We start from the raw sequence: 18,087 nt of genomic DNA on the forward strand, positions 1-18,087 counted from the left end.
AAATCTAAAATCACAATCCACAAACTCGAGAAAAAGGAAATGTAGCACACACACTAATCAAAAATAGTGCAAAAACTTCGAAAAAATTAAAGCAAAGCTCTTCCAACTACTTTACCAATGACTATTAATTTAGACAAGTTGGTTATTAATTTTATAATTGATACGATGTCGCCAATATCTATTGTAGAAAATAAATCATTTAGGGCTCTAATTTATGGACCTCAGAAACTACAAAACCCACCAAGTTATGTTTCCTCGCACATGTAACAAGAGAATTGGCGGGAATTACGCCAAATGTACGGCGAAATTCGACGGATTCTCGCGCGACCCCGAAGTGCTGGAGGCGTTCATAGGTGCTGTGGAAATTTACAAGGAGTGCGCCGCCGTGTCCAACGAGCACGCCTTAAGCGGCGTTCCTGAGTTGTTGACCTGCGACACGGCATTGTGATTGCGCGACGCCCGGCCATGCATCAGCACGTGTCTGGACGGCTTGGTGCGATTGCGCGCTGCTTACGGCGCGCAAAGACCCGCACACCGGATTCTACGGGTAATATTCGCGTACGAACAAAGTGCCGAAGTTTGTGTATGCAAAGTACGGTCCCTGCTAGTTCGATTATCATAGGTAGTGCCATGCCATGAAGGTGGCCATGGTATACGTCCTCCTGCATCGCCGTATATGCAAACTTTTACCGCGTGCCACGGTTAATGACATTAATCATTTGTCAGAGAGAGTGACACTCGCCTAGGACTCATTGGCGGAACTAAAAAATTAAGCTGTCGTAATACCTACAACACCCGACCGCGCCGTTACCACGGGGCCGGCCCCAGAGTTCATACCAAGTGCATATTAATTGTAAAGCGTTGCGCCACATGGATGACGAATGTCGAAGGTGAATAAAGTCATTGAAGATAGTGAGTATACGCATCCGATACGTTGTTTTTTGTACATAGCCATGCTCGGATGAAACAAGCTCGTCAAACATGCGGCTGCGTGGAGACGCACCTTAGATAACAGTAGCAATCTTTGTACAAGATACCTGTTCACCAAATGGAATGAAGATACAACAGGGGCCACCTTTGCTTTAGGAATACTATTAAAAGACGCTTTGGTCTGTGGAAACAACGTTTCCGCTGATTACTAAGGGGAATGTATGGGGATATTGAAACAGCTAGGAGGACTATTGTTGCATGTGCAGTGCTTCACAATATAGGTAGAAGTTACTGCCATTGAAACTTCGTTTTGTTCTTGCGTGTTAGCTTATTTAAGAGTCCCATCGCAAGATTGTTTAAACAGAAATTAAAGTGATTAAGAATACATTATTTTTAATAAATAATATCCGCATCCGCACACTTTAATTTGCATAAATAAAAAGATGAGTTGAAGTTTCTTTTTTCAATATAATATTATAATTGATTTTCCACTAGACACCCTTTATATTGGATGGTGAAAACAATAACTTATATGTGCAATTTACATGTTTTAAAATCCGATTCATCTGAAATATATTCGACACTGTTAATTGCAGAGGAAATAAGAATGAACAAAACAGATATACGGTAGTGCGGTTAAAAGCAAATGTAAAACCTTTTAAGATATTTTAAAAAAATGAAAGTTATCAAACAGTTTTTACATCATTAACAGATGTAGCCGATATTTTCATTGAAAAAATTGACACGGTTCAAGAATTTACCGCTAGTATGTATGGCATCAAGAACTGCACCAAAGCGAATGATGCGAGATATCGCCTTATTCTAAAAAACACTCAGCCAAAGAAGACAGCGAACATTATTAAAAAAAAGGCTTTGACTCCAACACTATAACACCATGGTGAATATATTATTGATACAAAAACATTTACAAACTAATTTTGTAAATTCCACATGGCTTAATGCAATGGATCCAGTATGAAACCCGCATGGAACTTCAACCTGAGAACTGCGATTGGGTCTTAGATGAATATTTAAAACCACTAGGGTTCATTGGGGATCATACACCTTTAAAGATAGAAGACATTGTGGAAACAAATGAAACAGAAAGTGATGACGAAGAATATTCTGAAGTTGGAGAATACCATTCTGTTTACCAAGCGCATGCCAAAATCATGGCGCGAAAGCTTTCTGCTTCCATTTTCCAAAAATAATGGCTATGTAACATAGTACGAAAATTACAGGGGTATTAAATTAACAGCTCACAAAATTAAAATCTGGGAAAAAAACTTAATAAACGTATCTCTACTCTGTTCGAAGTGATTTTTTTTTATTGCTTAGATTACTCTACTTCTGCTACTACTACTTCTACTACTCTGTGTATACTACACATTGCAGAAGTATAGGCAGACCTGAACACTTGAATAAAAAATTTAGATTCAAATTGGAAATTTGATGTATTCAGCCAAGCAGCATCTGATCTAAACACAAATAAGTGGAATAAAGTAACTATAGTCCCTTTGGCTAACGACTAAAAAATTCTGAAATAATACCTCGAAAAATAATCCGAAGAACCTGCGAATAAAATCAAAGAAGGTTCATTTAACGTTTTGACTTATATACAACTATTACAGACTGTCTATTGTAGTTTTGTTACTTAACGGACGCATGCCTGGAGAACTTCAAAGAATTAAAGTTCACGGCTATTTGGAATGTGATATTGCTTCTGATAAGTACGAAGAGATCCGCCGGACTCTTACTGTGTCAGAAAAGGACTTACAACAAAAAATTAGAAGAGTTTTCATTAGAGGCAAGCGTGGTCGGGGGGTTCCCGTTTTATTTAATAAGGAGGTTCAAAAGGATATTAAATTACTGCTCTCGATAAGAAACATGATTTGATGCAGAAACATCAAAACCTTTTCTATTTGGTATGCCAGGATTTGAAAACACGATATATGGCTACAAAGTATAAGAAAGGCAAGGTTGCACAAGAAAATGGCAAAATTAGAAAATATTTTAATAGAGCTGAAGTCTAGATGCCTTATTAATGAATACGATGGTGACTTACTTTCATCAGTTGACTCTGTTAACAAAGACTTTTTAAAGAAGGTTATTTGTCTCGGTTCTTGAATACAAAATATTCTCCAAGCTTGGTATAGGTGATAACCCGCCCCAAACTGTGACGGACGTATATATTCATATATTTTTTTGTAATTTTCTTATGTAATAATGGTAACATAACTACATACATAAGATTTAATAATACTATATATTATTTCATAACATATAAGGTGATTTTACTAATTTACAATGCACCAGGTCATCCCAAAACTATAATTAATTTCGATCCACAGGTGGAAGTTGTATTTTTGCCACCAATCACTACCAGCTTGCTTCAATCAATGGACCAGGGAGTCATTGAAACATTTACAGCTTACTGTTAATAAAACCACTATTACAGATCAGTCTTAGTCCGGTGAAGTGGGGTACATAGCATATAGACAGAATAAATCAGTACGTTGTCCAGAACGGTTGTGTCATTTTACTCGCATCTCCCCGCACCCCACACCTCATAGCGACCCTGCCGTGCCGTGGCGTGGGAGCGTGTCGGGTGACCGGCGAATAATGCACTTACGCGACGGATTCCTGTGTGCCTTAGTGCCACTTTTAATCATCTTATAATAACTTCCTGTACGTGCGACGCGACTTCAAAATTGACCAAATTTAGTACTATATTGCCATTAATATGGGGAAAAGTTAAACACTGAGAAGGTAAGGCGTGCATTCTTTGAACTCCGAAATCCTCATACGACTGCTTATAACATATAATAATGACAAGTAATTTTGTTTTGTTTTTTTTAATTATATTGTTTTAAAGAATCTCATATATGGTCATCTATTTTTACCTATATTTGCAAAATAAATATATCTTTATTTTACGTTTAATTAGCTATGAATATTAGCTTTGAAGTTAAAAAGGAAGATATTACAATAGAAATAGAAGAGTTTATAGCGCGCCCTATAGCTGGGGCCGTTGTTTCGGCACCGAACTCGTCGGCCCCGCGAACGCCTTTACCGCACCGCGCCTACGGGCTGCGTCCATGTCGGCGTCCTGCGCTCCCGCAGTGCCGAGCCGGCTGTGTTTAAGGGAGGACGCGCGCGCGAACGTGACCCGTTGGCTCACCTTTGTAATTGCCGACCTTAATTACCGATTATTATTGTTATGAATACACCCCATATAATTGTAAAATTGTTTAAATAAATATATACCCGATAAGTTGACCCATATATAATTCACCAGATTCAAAACAAAGATGGAAGAAACTTCATATTCGCTGGACTGATAAGGAGCTCGATATTGTGCAGAAACAATTTAAGAAAGAACTCTGAAAAAAATAATTTTGGCAAGTTAAATGTTTAACCCTTAAATTGGCAGTGTATGTACTGGCATACATTAACTTTGTAAAAATATTTGACATAGTATAATAAAAATGTCTGTGTCACAAATCATTTTAATTCATTGCAATACTAATTATTTTTATAAGGAAAAATAAAACACGTCTCTGGCAACACTTATTTTGACATTCGGTCTCGAAAATGGCGGCCCGGCGTAGCTCATCTGTGTTGACTAAGGTATTTATATTATTTTAACTTGGTTTGACATGGTTTGTGGTGTTTTTATGAACTATATTTTATGCATAACAGTATAATCGAATGGATTTGATATGTTTTTGTGTATGGTGACTTTGTGTTTTGAGTTTATTTTGGTCGGTAAACTGATGTATGCTGTGGCATACATTGCCAAATTCGTAATGAAAGACCCTTCGTTTTATCTGTATGACACAGCATACATTGCCAAGTTTGTAATGAAATGCTTTATTTGTAATTTGCAAGATACCGCATGTATTTGTGATTTGGGATTGCTTTTTATTTTTGGTTGAAGCATGTTTTTTTGTTTCTTTGTTGCCAGCAAACGCTACTAACTCGAGGTGGTAGAATATTAGCTCTTGTGCCTGCTGAAAATGCACCCTCTGACGATAGCGAGCGCTCAGATGTCGAAGAGGAATTTCGTGTACGCACCCCGCTTTCTTCATTTTCTTCTCCAGCACCTTCTATTCATTCTTCCTTGGAAAGACTAAACATTTTAGATGATGACGAACATTACAACAGCGACAATGTTCCACTTACGCCTATTTTTCAAACAGTATATTCAAGTCCGTCTTTAGAACCAAATTGCAATAAAGTACCGGTGCTGAGTGATATTCCGTCACTCCCAACAACTCCTCTTACTCCAGTAAATCCACCAAATCCAAAAACCAGATCCCGACGTCGTCAGCCCACCGTTCCTGTCCTGAAAAGACCGAGACTAATGAAAAAATTTACTTTGAACTATCAGTGGAAAAAAGCCGTTTTTCGACACAGAGCTATTATAGAAGAAGACTCCAATTATACAGATGTTCCGGATATATCAGCGATGGATTATTTTTATAAATTTTGTTCGCCAGACATTCTAACAGATTCGTAGAGCAAACAAATTCTTACTCAATAGGAAACACTGGACGTTCACTTGGTTTGACGGAAGATGAGCTTCGCGATTTTCTAGCCATACATATTATAATGGGGGTCGTGAATATGCCAGCATATACGGACTTTTGGAGTTTACGATACAGGTATAACTTAGTAGCAGATTTGATGACACTAAAACGATATCAACAAATACGTCGCAATTTGCACTTCGTTGACAATAATATACAGGATTCCGACCGATATTACAAAGTGAGGCCATTTGTGCAGAAAGTAAGACAAAATTGTCTAGCACAGGAAAATGAACGGAAGTTTAGTATAGACGAGATGATGATTCCGTATAAAGGAACCAAAGCTGGAAAACGCCGTCAATATATGAAGGACAAACCCAACAAGTGGGGTTTCAAAAATTATGTCCGCGCCGGAGTCTCAGGCATGGTATATGATTTTTCTTCTTTATGGTGGCGAAGATACATTCAGATTTTACACGTTTTCAGATAAGGAAGCTTCTATAGGTTTCGGAGGACGAATTGTAATCGCTTTATGTCAAAGCATAAAATTCAAACCGGCTTTTGTTTTCTGTGACAATTTTTTTCCTGCCCTGAGCTGTTTTACATTCTACGCGAAGAATACGGTATATTTGGTTTGGGGACTATAAGAAACAATAGACTTAGAGGAGCAGAAAAAGTGTTGCCTTCAGAGAAAGAGATGAAAAAGAAGCCTAGAGGAAGTTATTCACAAGTAGTGTGCAACAAAAATAGATTATCGGTAGTGAGATGGAACGATAACAAACCTGTTACCCTAATTAGTTCATATGTAGGCGTAGAACCTGTCGAAAAAATGAAAAGATACTGTAAGGAGACAAAAAGCAAAATCGATGTCGACTGTCCCCAAATAGTCAAGGAGTATAATAAACATATGGGGGGAGTCGACTTAGCCGACATGCTTATATCTCTCTATAAAACACCATTTAAAAGTAGGCGTTGGTACATAGGTATTTTTGTTCAAATACTTGACATATGCATAAATAATGCCTGGCTTTTATATAGGCGGGATCAAGCTCAATCAAGCAAGCAATATATACCCCTAAAAGATTTTAGGTACGAAATATACGAAGGCCTGAAAAAATTTGGTCGTGCTGATAAAAATGACAAAGCCAGAAAAGGTGTGCCATCAGCTAACCCAGTGGAATCGTTAACATACGATGCCATTGGTCATTTTATGATAATGACCACTCAAGGCAGGTGCAAGCTATGTCAGAAGCTTACCACTGTATTGTGCATGAAATGCAAAGTGCGGCTATGTTTCGTAACAGGGAAGAATCCCAGAAACTGTCAATTAGATTACCATGTAAAGGCGTAAATTAGTCATTTCAGTTCAATAAACGTTTATACTATTACTATCTTTTGTATTTTTTTGCTCCTGGATAAACTCCCGTCGAAATTTCATAAGTTTTAGGACTCACTTCCGTCGGTATTTCATTAGTCACCGCACTTGGCAATGTATATCCCAGCATACACGACTTTGATCCCTTGGTTTTCTATTCACTTGGCAATGTATGCTGTGTCATACATGAGTTTTCAGGAAAACTGAAACGTAAAGATATTTTTTCGTATTTTTTTGTAATGCCTTAAAACGTCTTAAACCCGACTTCAATAAAAAAATCGGTTTATGTAAAAAAAAAAATTCTGCCAAATTAAGGGTTAAGGGAGGAACCAATCCTTCACAGGAGAATATGGATGCAATTAAATACCTGTGGTAATAATATGTACGTTAAAGGAACAGGAAAAACAACAGTAAATAAGAGAAGAAGCATTAGTATCAGTCGATCTGCACTTACTATATTATGTTGCGTTACAAGAGACAGACACTTTTATATATTGCCACCAAAAGTCGAAAAACAATATACTTATATTAACATCAACAAAAGATCTCGATGAATCATTAGGTATGGTGGTGTGATGGCAATGCCGAAGCAATATTCTGAGAAATATACGCGCCGGTTTGTTCCCACATGTATTTTGTATCAAGCAGTCGTTGCTTAGACCCGTTACCGAACCCTTGTGTGAGTGTAGTACCTACTTATTACAAAAATATATATAACTTTGAATCGTGGACTTAGTATTTATCTCTCCTGCACCAGTACCCAAATACATAGACTATACGCACCAATGAACACAAGCAACATAATAGTGGTTTGTGATCTAAAATCTATGACATGTGTGTCGCGTGACGCGCCAGCGCCGCGGCTCGCCGCCGAAGGGGCTCGCGGGGATGCGGCACGGCAGCGGGGAGAGAGCGCACCGCGAGGGGTGCGGGGCGCCTGCTACAGCGCTCGCCCGGCCGCGCCGCCTCGCCACTCGCCCACGAACGCCCGCACGATAACACCGCGCGGCTTGGCACACGCAAAATTATGCCGAACTTATATGTAATTGTAACCAAAGGAAAACGTAAATAAATCAATATTACCAAGCCCTACTTTATTATGTTGTGCGTTAACAATGTGCTTATGGAGAATGTGAGTTGTGCACTAATAAATATGTTAACTTTAACATGAGCCGGAAAATCTAAACGATAGCATAACATGAAAAGCATAAATCTGTCAATGCAAATCTGTATCTTCAAACTGATGAACAATCTCTTAGCACCATTTTCTTGTAGCTTTGTACTGCGGTTATGGTAGCTCTGCTCTTACCACCCCGAGTCAAAAATCCACAACCAACGAGAAATAGTCAAAATACCAAAAAAATATGTTCATAACCATTACTTGTAATTTTATAAATTAAAATTGAATAGGTATTTCTATAATAAAACATTGACAAAAAATATTTTTGATTGTACCTCAAATTATTTTAAGAAAATAAGAATGTAAAAGCACAGGTAAAAGTAAATAATGTCTAAGTACAAAATGTGATTTTATTGTATTCATAAGTATTTAAGTATTAAGAATTCCTCTTCCTTAAGGATTTTTGTGAGACTGAGGCCACTGCCTCATGCTCATGAGCCACTGTGTACTACACTAATATTGACACATAAATTTAATCCCAGAAAACTTACTAAAATATAATTATCGGTAGTTTTTTTTTTCAGGATGGCTCGTTATGCAATGCCTCATAAAATCAGAAAACATACAGCTGATGAAATGAAAACAGCCTTACAAACAAAGGAGAACAACTAAGTAACTTTCAAGTGACTTTCAGTCAAAGAAAATAAACATTTATTTAATAATAGTTAAAAAATAGAAGTAGTAAAATTATTTATCATTTTTCTTGGGACTGAAGTAGTCATTTTAAGTTACTAGATTATTAATTGTAAGACTGAAATAGTTATTATATTCGTTATGTTCTTTACCGTTTTGTTTAATTAATAAAGACAGTTAATTATTGGCCAGAAACCTCGAGCACTGAAACCCGCCGAGCATATTCCACGTCTGTTCCAGACGGGCAAGACAAAACTGTTTGTACTGAAGAGTTATCTCCATCTAACACAAATGTAACAGATACGTCACAGAGTTCTGAATTACTAGAACTATTTCAGGAAAATAAATTAGCATAAATGTAAGAAATAATTAATAAATATTATTAACAATTAACAGCAATTTTCATTTCTACTCCCACCTCAAAGTAATCATCAGTTTTTTAGTCACACAATCTAGCGTAGGAGTATCAATGCCCTCGTTTCAGTTTCTTATTTTTTTTAAAGGTTATCAAACGATTGCACTGCCATTCTCGCGTAGTTACAAAAAAACCGGTCTGGGTATGTACGAACTTCTTTGATTACTAAAACAATTATCTCCTCTTCATGCCGCATCCAAGAAACGACTCACGACGCGTGCACGAAAAACACAAAAGAGCGTAATTCTCATATCTTCTTCATTCAAAAATACTTTGGTGGAGAAAAACGTGATTTCTAGTAACAAACCTAAAGCATTACAGAACAAAAAGAAAGGTGCAAACAGTCAAAAAAAAATCCTAACAAAAAATTTAAGATTTGTCAAGAGATCAGGTAACCCGTCGCATCATTTGCAGTGAAACATTCGAAGAAAACTGGATACGATATAATAAACGTTAAGATTGGGCGCATGAAACATGCGTAGATATTGATCCTTAAGAACGTCTTGGCCATAGCTAATATGTATGTCCGGGGCTACTCGCCAAAAAAATTGCTGACCAAAATTAAAGACTGTACATATAAGACTTGATTAGAGCTAAGATAAAGCCATTACTTGATTGTTACTTATCCTAAAATACTTGTTAGATGACTTTTTTAACATCTAGCCTAAATAAGTATCTTGTTCTGTCCATTGAAAAAAAAAAGAGTTTTATTTATATGTCCGTGGCTAGCTGACTCTCCCCTAATACGACTTCATAAAGGAGTTTGAATCGAAAGGTGTGAAAGAGTTGTGACTCTGCACAAACATTTGTGCTAGCCAGAATCGAAATCGCATAGTATTTAATATGTATGCTCATGTAGCAAAAGAATATAACTATAACATAGATTCCTTAAAAAAGGACACGCCCAAAACGAGGGGGATTCTGTACAGTGTGACAGAAAAGGCTGCTCAGCATAAAACAATTTACACACCAGATGAATGGAAATGACTTGCAATTTGGGCTAAATTAACAGATTATTCTTATGAGGACATAGAAGTAAACAGTTGTTAGTTAGATTTTAATGATCAGTTAAAAGTTACTTGGACAGGTATATAACAAGTTTATGTCGATGAAACTCAGAGCAATAAAATCAGATACAAATATTCTTTATCTCATGTGTGCATGACCCTTGTACCTCGAAAGGAGACCTGAAATTACAATATTCCAGTCGTACACGAAACTTAAGTGCGTTCAATTCCTATCAGTAATAATAAATATATGGATCTTATAAATCTATACGATTCTTCAATAATATAGTTATTATATATGTAAATGACATACCCTTGTCTGTAAATCCTTTAAGTTCTTAAATAGGTCATAGATGGTGCTATGGCGACCTACACTGTCGGTAAAATGGTTTGTTGACATTTGACGTAAAGTGATTCAGCAAATAGATAGAAAATATAATTTCATAGAATATTGTAAAAAGAAACTGACAACTTAAATAATTATCTTTAACCGTCGTTTCTTTGGTTTAAGATTGTGTGATTTTGTTTATATAGTGTAATTACTGTAATGTATATGTACCTAATTACTAAATAAAATAACTTTGGTTTAAGAGCAACGCAATATTTTTAATTTATTGTTTGAAGTTCCAAACAAACATACTGAGGAATTTGTCTTATATATATATATAAGTAATAAAATACTCTATTCTCAAACGACAACTCATTGGTTTTATTAGTCTCAACATCGTCGACACAAGACATTTAGCTTATGAGATGGCAAGGTTTCATAATCTCAACATTCCTCAAGTTTGTCCACAACGAAAAATGGCTAGCATTAACTGGCTTTAAGGATTCAGGAAACGATGTAATAAGACTCCGTAAGCTGCAAACCTGCAGCTTATCGAGGGACAAATCTTTTTATATAAATAAATTACTATCATTTTGGTAAAAATTTTTAATTCTTAGCCCAGGCTGATATTTAGAGACCTAAGGTATCAATTGTGATATGAGACCCTAACAGTTAACCATTCAAAAAATTCATGAAAATCGGTTAAGAATGTTTGACTCGGAGGTCCCGAGTCGGGACTGAGGGAGGATATAAGCAAAAGATTACTGGCGAACAGGTTTTTTTGAATAAATCTCTTTTAGTAAAATATCGTGGAACTATAAAACGCTAAGCCAAAAGATAAAGATATTGCACATGCATTCTTATTCTTTATCAAACTTCAAGATATCAACAAAATTAAACTTTTTACGATAACAGACGAAGACATAGGAAATAGCAGCAACTAACAATATGGCTCTTAGAGGAACTATGCAAATCCACAAAATATTCTCAGAAATTTATGGAATCTTAAACCACAAGCTATTAAGTTATTTTTGTGAACCATTCTGTGCTTGTCATGTCCCTAAAAGTTTTGCCCTCAGTCTGAAACTCAAGCCAACAATGGATATACTGTGGACTAGTCCGCTGACGAAAAAGATGACGATACAACTTAAAAGTAGAGGATTTTTCTCTTGCTAATATAACGAACAAAATTGGGATGCCTCGGCGGTACAGTGTATAGGCCGGAAGGATCATCTGATGAAGATCGGTTAAAACTAGAGATTATACTGCTCCAAATGTCGTCTCTGATACTTCTCAACATACACTCCAGCCTAAGGACATTCATCCCACGAAAATAGAAGACGGAGTACACGTTATGGTTAAAGTACGGAGCGAGAGGAATTTCCAATATACTTACGCAGGAGTAGAAAAAATTACGACGGTAATTTTTTCTAAGCCCCATAAATGGGGCTTCAAATTATATGTTCTCTGTGATTTGATAGGATATGCCCACAAGTTTGAGGTATGTTCTGGACAAGAGAATACAGAGAAACTCCGAGATGAACCAGATCTTGGTGCAACAGGAAATGTTGTAGTTCGTTTGCTTCGAGAAGGGCCAAGAAAGCAAAACCACATCATATACCTTGATAATTTTTATACCTCTTTGCCATTGGTAGTTTTTTTTAGCTAAATCAGGAATTCACACAGTGGGAACTGTGCAACAAAACAGGATACCAAATAATAAACCTCCAGAGAAGAAAAATTTCATAAAAAAATCTGTGCCCAGAGGTAGTTTTGAGTAAAGAGTGTCTGTGCATGATGGTATAGATTTGAGTTGTGTGGCTTGGAAAGATAATAAGATAGTAACTCTATTATCTTCTTATTGTGGCGCATTGCCTGTAACTAAAGTCAATAGATTTGACAGGATAATAAAAGGAAAAATTGATATTACTTGCACGTTCATTGTCCAAGAGTACAATAAACATATGGGAGGAGTAGATCTCATGGATAGCTTTTTGGGCAGAAATCATATAAAAATTAGGTCTAAAAAGTGGTATTTGCGTATTTTTTTTCATCTATTTGATCTAGCTATTAATATAACCTCTGGGATTGTTTATAAAAAATGCTCAAGAAAGAGGTGAACCTAAAAAGAGACTGCTTACAATGAGCCAATTTAGAAATGAATTGGCCTTTGTGCTATGCAACAGAGGAACCACGAAACAAGCTAAAAGAGTGCGTTCTAGTACCAGTGTATTAGAAGAAGAATTACAATAAAAAAAAAGGAAAGGTTCTCCAGCTCCACCACCTCCAAAAGACATAAGAAAAGATGGTGCTAAACATTGGCCACAAGTAGGTGGGTCACTCCGGTGCAAATTTCCCAAATGTAAAGGCTATTCCACAATTTCGTGTAATAAATGTGGCGTCAATTTGTGCATAAATAAGAATAATAATTGTTTTTTAAATTATCATAAAGAATAAAGAAGATTGAGTAAACTAAGTTTATTTTTTTATTTGTTTAGTACTGAGCTAAATATGTGACAATGCATGATGATGTAAATTTCCATCATATTGTTTTTTACATAATACATATTTTTATTTACACTAGGATTTTTTTAAATATTTTTCCTTTAATCTAGGGCATTAATTACATCACCTGATGACATGATTTATTTAAAAAAAATAGAAAAAATCTTGCAAAGAAGGGTTAAATTGGTGGAGAATGACTTATCGGATGTATATTTTAACAATTTAATTTAAGGCTTACCAGCTCCTGAGATTACTAAAAATGGAAGAAGACAATTTTTAAACGTCGATGAACTACTGGCACTATTTGAAATATAAGACTGATTGAAGATGTCCTAAAGTACGCGATTATTAACGATTATTTAATTTTAAGTTATTTATTTTTTAGAAATTTTATTTATAATCAAGTTGTTGCGGACTACAGTGACATCTATTGGCGCTGTGGTCACAACTTTACGTCCATAGATCAATAGTAATTCTATGTTAATATTTTGTGTCGTCTATGATTGCGCACCATTTTTTTTTTCTCTTGTGTTCTAAGTATCGGAAGGCGGTTGCACATCAAATTTGTAAAATCAAAATCCACGAAATAAACAACACTTGAAACAATCAATAAAGAAAACTCATTGAAGATATCCCCCTTAGTGCCCTAACACAAGTTAGTCCAAGTTTTTTATTTAGTTAAGGCAAGATGAATACACGGAGGTATTGCAGGAAATGGAACATGCATTAATCTGACAACGATACCAGTCTACGATTGGAAAGCTGCTTACGAGCCAGTTATAAAACCTACGTCATCCTAGCATTTTCCATTCTCGAGAAGTAAACGATTTTTCCATACGCGTACTAAAACCGAAAATATCTTACCTACAAGGAGAAGGGATCTACAGAATTAAATGTAATAGCAAAAAAATTAAACCAAGAAAAATAAAAAAATTACAATTGTTAATTATAAATGTAATATTTTGATATATTAAACGTAACGTGCCGTTTGCCGGAGGGTTGTGTCGACGCCTAAGGCGAACGAAGGGTAATGCGGGGTGAGGGGGTAGAAGGCCCGCCCGCGGGTCGGCAGTTTGCGCCGGGCTGCAAGCGTCTACGCAAGCCTTTCGGTCGCGGTTACGAATAACTAAAAATTGGCATTCTTGTCATTTAATTCATCACCAACAACAATGATTACCCCTCTGACCATATGCCCTAATATTTTACACACAGAAAAAAAAGTCAATGATGTGACCAATTTACTGCAAAGCATTTGGGACAAGAATGGAGAAATTTATCTTTACTAAAATATTATATTTATGTAGAAAATCTGCCTCGCATACCATGTACTAAAAGCTATGACTGATGCAAAGAGTGGAGTTACTGCTAGATTGACAGAAAAAATGCCAAACGCTTCTTGGATGCATTGCTTTCGTCATCGCCAAGAGCTTGCGGCCAAAACCTTGCCACATGAATAGAGTCAAATTCTACATATTATAAAAATTGTAAATTCAATTAAAGAATAAGAATTGCAGACACGATTCTTTCGGATTATTTGTGAAGATATGGGAGCACTCCACCAAATTTTATTTTACCATACAGAGGTTAGGTGGTTGTCGAGAGGCAAAGTACTGACCAGAGTAATGGCACTCCGAGCTGAATTTTTAATATATTTACAGCAGACTAAGTCGAAATACTCTGAATTTATTTATGACCCAGATTTTCTTTTGAAATTAACTTTTCTTTCTGACTCCCCAGGGGGTTGCAACCCACACGTTGAAAGACACCACTCTATGGTATGACCATTCTAAAAATCTGCTATAATTGCAAGTTGCTTGCAAATTATATTTTTTAATTTTATTGAAAATGCTCATAAATATTTTAGATTTTTCATGTTTTTAGTATTACCATGACATACATACAAATTTATATCTAATATTATCATTTTTATTAAGTTTGCCACAACATATTCAATACAATCTTATTGTGAAAAAAATTTTCAGGATGATTTAGAGAGTTTTGCAATTACATCCCTCAGTTATACAATAACCAAAATGACTAGTATCTTACTACCAGATAGTATTAAATTATAGCAAATATATATACAAGTTTATTGTAATACCAAATTCAAGTGATGAAAAACAACCAAATTTAAATGACTAAGCCCAAATTGATGAACAATTTGACCGGTGATGGACCCAATATAGAATCCTCAAATACTTAGCATGTTTTGATGTACTAGTCTAGATCAGTGTAATTGTGACAACTTTAAAACCATTTTATCTTGGGACAATTCTTTAATGAAAAAAATAAAACCTGTACAATAACTGTGAAAGACCAAAAAGCAACACTTATACCTAGATTCCAGTCACAAAAAAATGTGTTAATAATGTTTTTCTAAATAAAATAATGTGAAATACCCCAAAACACTTTAAATAAATTCACTATCTCCAGTATATTAAATACAAAAAAAAAACACTATAGAACCAAACTTCAGTTATATTATTGACACCAACAAGTTTGTTCGTCATACAGAATAACCATAACCAACTAAAAATTTACAATTCTAAACTAAGATTAGACTTTAGACTGCAGGACCAACCTCAGTGAGACCAATGCATTTCATTACGGGAGTCTTCCAAGAAAACGAATGTCACGTCATGCCAGGGGTTTGTGCTCTATACTGTAAACTCGTAGTAAAGCCTAGCATGGGCACCATTGGACGACAAATACAATCCATTGTATAAAAGAAAAATCTAACCATAAATCTAATAAACACTTGTTCGCTTCCAAATATCGGCATCAAAGTTCAAACTACTGTTTCCTTACTGTACAGGTCGAAATTCAAAACGAAAAATCGACGGCACAAATCAATGCACAGTTCACTAGTCTTGCATCAAACAGAATATTATAACCACCACGTCCTGCATGGCCAGCTAATGAATAAAACATTAAGTCTTCTAAGTAGTCTGTAATTAATAGTAGAATGAAGACCAAAGACTTTAGGGCTTAGACTACGTCCTAATGGTACTGACCGTAGAGTAAGCCATTTACTATGTAAGATTTTAATCTAAACTTCGAAAGAAGTTCAAGGACAAGACACAAAGATTAAATTGTCTGAAACAGACGAAAATGCCGAACCGTAATATCATTTATTATTCCATATAATGAAGAATATTCCCAGCAAAGAGAATTATAATATATATGGATTCCCAGTCACAATCACAGAACATTAATACTCTCACGAGTCACAATACTCTATTATTTATAAAGGTACATAGATATACATAATGATAATATAGAATAAAATAGATTGACTGATTTTTTTTCTTAGTGATGTGCGTCATGAATGTTTCGATCCATTCGAATGATTCTAGGAAATTATACAAGCGACTGCAATAGGATTTTTCCTGCTTAAGTTATTACGTTTTAACATCTAGGATAAGTTGATGGAAAGTGATGCATACATATTCATATATTCGAAATTTATAAGAGTGCCATCACTTTTCACGTATTTTTTTATGATAGTAATGAGACAAAGTCGATTTCAAAAATATCGATAAATGAAAACGATGTTCCAGCCCAGAATATTCAAAGATTCCGTTTTTAACTGTAAATCTAAGACCGTCTAACAATAGAAAAATATTCGTATATAAATTGAATTGTATTGATTCTACATTCAATAACTGAAATAATATTAATCAAAAATTTATTTTAGTAATTATTGCTAGAATGGTACACAGTATATAATATCGATTTTTATATTGACGATCTTCAATTATTAATAAATAGATAAATCAATGATTTTAATCTGTAGAACTCGGATCCATGGAATTCAGTATCTGTTGCTAGCGAGCTGAGTCTCAGAACAATGACAGACCACATTGCCAATGCTGCCAACTTAGTAAATTTACCCTGCAACTAATGATTTACACTCGTTTTTAATGGAGTAATATTAACTTTACTGTCTGGTGGTTTTTGTCACTGGATTTGTTTGGAACAGTTCGAAGAAGAAAAACGAAATCTAATAAAACTTTATACATATTTTGTTATGTATATCATGCACTTATTTTCGGCTAAAATAGTAATGTTTATTATCGAAAATGTTTAAAGAAAAATAAAATTATTTAGTTATAATGTGAAAAAAAAGGTCGCTAGAAAAATTAATCTATGTACCATGTTAAAAAAAAATATTGGAAAATTATGCTTTTAGTAATTACTAGCTTTTGCTCTCGGATTCGCCCACGTGAAGGAGTTTTCCGGGATAAAAGTCTACTGTATGATAAAAGTCTTGCTACATATTTTCCCGGTACTGATAGGTTCAAAGTAATTTTATCGCCATGGGGGTTGAATTTATCAAAATCCTATTTAAGCGAACGTCTTTCTTATAGTAGCTCCAATCTTTAATTTCAGTTCAATCAGTCGAAAATCTAAGAATATTTATATATACTTTCATCCCCTAATTTTATCCCCTTGACTTAAGAGTTGACAACTTAGGCAACACTGAACATTTATGAGAGGTGGCGAGCCGTAATAAATAAATAAAAAAAAAAAATGAGAGGTGGCTCCAAAGAGAATAAAGAATTATAATGTGGCTCGTGCCTAGTCTGGTGCTTAGCTTCACGGTTCTTTACTCTTTGGTTGTGTGTGTAATGAGCAAAAATTAAAAACTTGCAGCGCAGATTAAATTCCAATGAAAGTATCCCTCGTAAACGAATTTTACGCTCTTCAATTCACATTTTAAAAAATAAATTACGTCTCTTGTAATTAAAGACTAAATTTGACCTTCATGTTCCAAAACCAAAGCTGTTTTTGAAAAAACCAAACATTTTGAGTAAGTACATATGGGAAGTTATTAGTAGTTTCACAATTACGTTTGACTGGTAATTCATTATAAGGTCGCCGTTACACAGATTCAGAAAGTCTGCTTTGTCATTATATAGGTTAAGCCCTAAGTTCTATAGATTTTTACGTAAACATTTGGCATTATCATGTAAATCTCGAATTAATTCTCTCTTAAGCAATATTCCTTTGAGGCCTGGTATTAATGACTTTATATTTCAGCATTTGGCAGACGCTGCCTTGAATAAACCCGCAATAGACAGGCAATGCACATTAAAGTTTGATGAAATGTCTTAAAAAACACTTAAATTTTATTTTCTTTACTGGGGTCATTGAAGGTTTGAAGATATAGGTTCTGGCA

General features: G+C 35.2%; 1 long non-coding RNA gene across 1 annotated transcript; it reads left to right on the plus strand.

Moving 5' to 3' along the window:
• Positions 1–1,391: 1,391 nt before the first annotated feature.
• On the plus strand, positions 1,392–9,420 carry LOC119193841. Its single transcript, XR_005114081.1, has 2 exons — positions 1,392–4,342; positions 7,153–9,420. It is a non-coding gene; the product is annotated as an uncharacterized LOC119193841 (long non-coding RNA).
• Positions 9,421–18,087: the final 8,667 nt, after the last annotated feature.

Source organism: Manduca sexta, chromosome 7 (assembly GCF_014839805.1).
Source record: "Manduca sexta isolate Smith_Timp_Sample1 chromosome 7, JHU_Msex_v1.0, whole genome shotgun sequence".
Classification (NCBI taxonomy): Eukaryota; Metazoa; Arthropoda; class Insecta; order Lepidoptera; family Sphingidae; genus Manduca; species Manduca sexta.